Consider the following 6,762-nt stretch of genomic DNA (forward strand, 5'->3'; position numbering starts at 1 on the left):
TACAGGAGATGCATCCTACCTCAAATAGCAGAGAATTCCCTTCTAACAGTAGATGTTGCACCTTCAAGAGATGCTCTGCTGAACCACAGTCCTGGCAGGAGCTCTCTAGAATGGTAGCCCTTTAGACAAAAATACGTGTTCATTTGTTTAGGGGGTTTTTTGTTTATGTGTTTGTTTTGGTTTTTTTTGTAAGGATGTGTAAAATTTTTAATGAAAGGAGAAGAGGAAAAGAGTAATTGAAACACACATGATGAGCACCAAGAAGGCCTTTCAAAGAGCAAAAAATACTATTGCCTTTATCAGAAACCCCTGGACTGGCTACAAAGTGCTTGCTTCCCGGTTGAGAAGATTTCACACAGACCTGTAGTATTAGAGAATGACAACCACTATTTATCAGCAAGTTCAATTATCAGTGGGTATTTACATGCAAATCATTCAGTGCAGTTCATTACAGACCAGGGAGGACCGACATGTGGGGAAGAATGAGTTAAAAACATCACATTAAGTAACAGGCAGACATAGGGCTGACTAGTGAAAGCTTGCAGTCATATTTCTACCAGGGCAAGGCAGATAAAGTAGATTTTTACTGGATCAACAATTACTGTAAAAGGCATTAAAGGTCAAAATGGATAAATATCAAGTCATACAAAGCCTGTCTTTAGCTAACAGCAATTTGGAAGATTGTGCTGTTTTAATTAACAATTCATTGTACAAAAGCTGCTGGAAATGCATCACAGAGCTCCTGTAGAAATCATATGTTGAGGCTGTGTCTTCCTAGCTATTAATAATACTACAACAAGTATCCTCTTGTATCATATCAGTGGTTTTTAACTGTTCTTCATAAATATTTCTGGAGTTGGTTGAATTAGACTTCTAATGATTTCTCCATTAAATGTGGTCTGATCAATTTTTATGGCATCGCCTGAGGAATGAAATCAAACAAATGTCGTGCTGCACTTGCATTTCCTCTATGGATTTTTGAGGCATTCCTTTAAAAATATATTTTTGTTTGACAGCAGAGACATTGATTTGACAACTTGCTTTACAAAATTAGAGTAGCTTTGAAGTAAGGTAGTTATGCTGGGTGATCCGTGTACTACCTCACTATTATTTGAGGTTTCAACTCACATCCCAGTCACATGGGGCAATTTGTCATTATCTCTGCTAATGACTATGTGAATCTGGATCAAACTGAGTAGCTGATAAATAAACATGTTGATTTCTGGCAAACTACTATCAAAGAACATGATTTTAATATTTGTCATTAAGGAAGTGACACAGTTTCCTAAATGTTACAACATGGCACTGCGGAAGATGAGACATATCACTTATCAAAGGTATCATTTTAAATCTAATTTGTGAGCAGAGGACATGTGAACTACCAGTGAGTCAGGCTAAAGGCCCTCCAGTCCAGTATGTTTCTTAGCCTGGTGAGTAGCTGCTGCTTAGAGAAAGGCCACAGCCACTGTTGAAGTTGACTGGGATAGATGAATATTATATGTTCATCTATGAAATGAGATATCAAGGGTCATTCTAGTAGAAAAATGAAGGGATTTACTAAGCTATATTGTGAAAAAGTTCAGGAAATGTAGGGCTGAGATGAAGAGGAAAATACATTGAGCCTAGCTAAAAGCACCTCATTAAAGCCCTGTTTCATTAGCACAGCTTGTTAAATCAGTAACTTAAGGCTTAACGAAGGTCTATCCACTGCAGCAGCTGTGGTCCTGCAGGGTTCTAGGTAGAACATCAATCGAATTATCCTGACGAACAGCAGAGACGGGTCTAAGAGCTTCCTCATTGAGGTAACAGATACTTTCACTGGTATGCACTGAAAAGATAGCAGGTTGTGCCTGCAACCTTTTTCAAGTCTTGCAAAACCACTGAAAATGGCCAGGTTTCAGCACACCTGAACAATAGCTCTGATTAATTATCTTCTATGCTGCAATAAAAATAATTGGTTAACTACCTTGTCATGGGAGTCTGCGATAAGCTTGCAGAAGACTTATCCTCTCCCCTCTTTTGAAATAGCTTTCCTTGTGTTTAATACTTTTATTAAACTAAATGGTCCTTTTGATTTTACATTATAATTGTGAGTAAGACTCTAAGTTATATCAGTTTTCTGTAGATTCAGGGAATAAGAAGTTAAAGGAGATCATTGTAAACTTTTTATCTTGTCCCACCTGAGCTCTTGCACCAATCCGCTAGCTTTCTGCTGGTTGAAAGCATATTCTTTAAGAATCATTTACGTTTTATTTTAAAGGCATCAAATAAACTGGAAGATGAAAAATCAGCGGTGTCAGCTGTATGCCTTGCATCATATCTACATGATACCAGAGCGCTTTTTAACACTGAAGGGACAAATTCTTTGTCAAAAAAAGAAGTGTGGCCCATTGAAGTACATGGAACTGCATCTATTTCCAAGATTGAAAAATGTAATGTTTTATGACCACTAGCTTTAAAATATACATTACTGTATGACTTCAGTGACTGTGAACCATTTGACACAGAGGTAGAACTAATCCAAAACTTGTACAATGTGAGGCTTCAGAAAATATGTCCAAAGTGAGACAGCTTTAACACAGCATCTGGTGCTGAAATTGCTTTTACCAGGCAGGGAGCCAGTTGTTTCAAAGAATGCCAAAAATCTTGGATTGAGACCTGTCCCTCCTCGTGCCTCCTGTAGTCAACCAAAAAAACTTAAGAAAAGGGTTGGGGTGAGCCATGCCCACCAGGACTGAGCATATAACTAACTCCAAGTTTTAGAGAACCAGACACCTAAACCAGATTGTCCTGAGAAATTCTGATGCCAGTTCCTTCTTCCCCACGGTTTAACAATCACCAGTCTCACAAATGATCCGGCCTCATATTCCTCTTCCATCTATGGACATTCATTCCCATCTTTGCCATAAGGCTCCATGGCCTAGTAAGTGAGAAAGGACCTGAAAGGGAGCTCTGGAGCCTGGAGAAAGAGTCTTTAAAGTTCTCCCATTTAAGCTGTTTCACTTTGATCAGATTCCCTAAATATTTATTGGGCCATCAAGAGATAAAGCTCATGAGACAGATTCTGCAAATGCAGAGGCTGAGTCACCAATCAGGAAGAGAAAGAAACTGAATGCTAATGCTTGCTACAGTTAATAGCAACTACTACTACTGCACCTCCTCAACTATTACTCAACTACTCCTTAAAAAGGGAATGAGCTCTAACAGGAGAGATGGAGTTTGTAAAGGCTTCCTCCAAATACACTTCCAGTTGTGGTTCAGGTTCTTTCCTAAGAGTCAGAGATCTCATAGGCAGAGGGCAGAGATGATGCTGAATCTCCCGAGTCTGGTATTTGTTCTAATCAATAGACTATAGGGTAAAATGTTCTGTACAAAAGCCTGCTCACTGCCCAAAATGCCTTTGAAGATGGGTCTCACAGGTAACAGAGTTGGTGGTATAATGATGTCTTGATTGAGAACTTAAAACAAAGAACAATGATGAGATAGACATTGGCTATTCACAATGGGCAAATGATGTCTGATCCTGGGCAATGTTACTACCAAAACCTGAGATTTTCAGCTCCTTCAGAATTTGGTTAGCAACTGAGGAGCTACTTAGCTTAAATTCTATGATGGCAATTATGCAGCAGTTGGACACCTAACTCCTTCCATGGAATGAGCTCTAAAATAATAATATAAAAAAAAAACACACACAAAAAAAACCCCTTTATTTAAGGCTTCGCACTCACTTGGATGCCTCTGAGATTTTTATCCCTAAAATTTGAGTTCGGTGGGCCCTGATCTTAGATGATCACACACACACAGATCCCAAATATCTTTTGTGCCTAAGGGTTTCCTGTATTGCTAAAAGAAATGATTAAACTTCAACATTAGCCTGCATTTGTTCCAAGACCCAGCTGCTCCCATTTTTTATTCTTTTCCATATAGATCCTATTTCTCATATACACATTTTGGTCTCCATTGTGCCTTGTTACAGACCTAAACTGGAGTTAACTACAGTGACTGGCATTGCCATAGGTTAAAAAAAACCCAAAACCAAACAACAACAAACCAGTCCCAACAGTGGTATGAAGAGTTAAAGTATTTAACACAAGATTCACTCAACTCAAAAAGTCTGCATTCCCAAATGTCTGCCATCCTTTTACATACTTCATAGCCAGACTGGGTCTCCATATGTTCAGAATAATCCAATTCATGGTGAGACTAATCTCCTGAAAACTAACTCATTAAATTAATGTCAGTGATTTTATATGCCTGACTTGGGGAAAAAACTCATGGGGGAATGACAGGTCCTATGTGCTATACTGCTGTGACATCACCACCATTGAACTGACCCCTATGAATAGTTTGAACTCTGCAGGTGAGGTTGGCAACTTAATTTCAGATTTACTGGACTCAGAGAGCAACATGTATGTATCTGCCCTGTCAGGACAGCTTTTGCTGATGCTTATTGGCAGAGGATGCCTTCAGAAGAGAAATATTTTGGCCAGGCTTCTATTTCCACAAGCTATCTTATTGTTAAAATATTCAGCAGTCAAATAGATCATCCCTCAAATGAGTGATTACAACAGCAGTACCACACAGAAGTATTTGGAGGTTAGAAAGGATGTGATATTGAATACAAGCCAGTACTGCAATGCTGTCACAAAGACGCAAAACCTGCACCGGGTTGAATTCATGGAAGTGCAATGTATTAAAAATGTTCAGTAGGTTTTTCACTGCGCTTGGCTTGGGTTAGATCTCAGTGGCAGTGATTTATAGCTTTTGGTTCTGGTGTTACTGACCAAATTAATTGCTGGTATCATGACACTGATTTACTATTTGTACTGCTTTAGAAATAGGTGCTACTCTCGCGAACTGTGGCCCTCTTGTTCTAGGTGCTTTACCACCATGAGATAGAAGTATGGTCTGGGCTCAAACGGCTTTCAGTGGAAGGCAAGAGATGCAGCCAGATGGGAGAGCAGAAGGAGCCAATGCATCGATACCGGTCTCTGTGGTTGGTCCTGGTCTCAGTACAACTGCAGCCCAGCAGCGCCAAGCTTGTCATACACACCAGAGGAATTTTAAGGTGGGATCTGAAGGAGGGAAATGAAATGGCTTTGGGAAATGAAATGGCTTTTTGAGAGAGAGATGCTCCCAAGCAAACAGGGGGTCTGGACAGCTCACATCTGGCACGGGAAGGAAGGAGCTGCCATCTTGATAGAACACAGGCAAGGTCTGGGCTGCGAAGGACCTTGAAAATGAAGAGAGAAGGTATGCTTGATGTGATGGAGAGGGGGAAACTCAAAAAGAGAACTGGGGAGGAAAATGGCATGGTCAAAATTGCCACAACAGGAAAATAATTTTTACAGCAGTATTTTGAATTCGTACAAGAGAATGTGGAGAGATAAGAATATAGATATGACTAAATTGGGTAAGGATGCAGCGTAAGGGGACTAAAGCATGGATGAACTTGTTCCCGGCAATAGAGAAAGGAAAAATGGGATAGTTCCTGGACCATGGTATCTCTGGTTTAGTTCTTGCTGTCATAGAGGAGTCTTGTGCAGTCTTGGGTAGACCACTTCATCCGCCTGTACCTCAGCTCCTTCCCTGTAAGAGATGCATAATAACCTTTGTTGGTTTTGTTTTTAGGAGATATTCCTTTTTGGCAGAGAATGTTCTGACCATGGTTTATTCCTCAGTTAGTACGAGTTTGACCTTTTATCAAATTGGGACTTAAACTGCAGCACTGAATAATAATATCTTTAAAGAGATATTGACAAATCTAAAGCATTTTGTGCAAAAAAGCAGAAGATACTAAACAGAAAAAACCAGGAAGGAGCCACTTTGAGAACTGAAATTTACCCCCAAGTTTTGCATGTTCTCTGTAAGGAAGCCACTGGCGCAAGTGCAGTACTGGCACCACATCAGGCTAATACATCCCTTTATTCATAACATGGATGTCCCAGCAGTGAAGCACAGACACTCAAGTGGATGCTGTCTGCCATGAATGCTGCAATGCCTGAGAGGCTTCCCAACTGTTTTGATGGTTTATCAGTTTATTTTTTGGTTTGTTATGGGGCATTCAGAAGGAAAGGGTTTGTTGTCTTCCATCCTGGCTGGATAATATAGAGAAATGTATACCAACTGCAAGCCAAAAGGGCCGGTGTAGGAAAATTTAGACAACTGGACATTTATAGATAAGGAGAAAATTATTCAGTTTCTTGACATCTTCCTTCTATCTGCCTCATTAACTTACATTGTTTAGTTAAGAAAAAAAGTTTCTGCCTATCTGAACTTGAACACAAAGACCCACTCTGCCTCCAGCAGATCGCAGATGTTTTCCTACTTGATTCCTATTAAGCATTGTATTTGGGTTTATTGAAAAGTTGTATTTGGATTTGTTGAAATATTCCTCTTGCAAAATGCATAATATCTAGGCAAACTGGACTTAAATTGCTGGCCTTTAGCAGAGTACAGTTCTCGCCTTTCTTTGGGAAGTGAAATACTGAGCTGGTTCCATATAGAAATACAATCTGTGTTAAACAACAACGACAAACTTAAAAGACCCTAAATAGGGTGTCCATACTTCAGGGTTTAAAAAAACCCCAAACTATATTAGAAAAGGGCGGTCTCTTCCTTCTTTTCCCCTTCCCTGAAAACACCATTATAACAAGGGAAGAGAGGACAGGTTCGTACCATGAAAACTGATGCTTCATGTAACAAAAAAAAATCAATATCTCTGTAAAAGTGCTTCTAAAAACTGCATACAAGGAGACACTG

The sequence above is a fragment of the Buteo buteo genome, chromosome 3 (genome assembly GCF_964188355.1).
Source record: "Buteo buteo chromosome 3, bButBut1.hap1.1, whole genome shotgun sequence".
NCBI classification, from domain to species: Eukaryota; Metazoa; Chordata; class Aves; order Accipitriformes; family Accipitridae; genus Buteo; species Buteo buteo.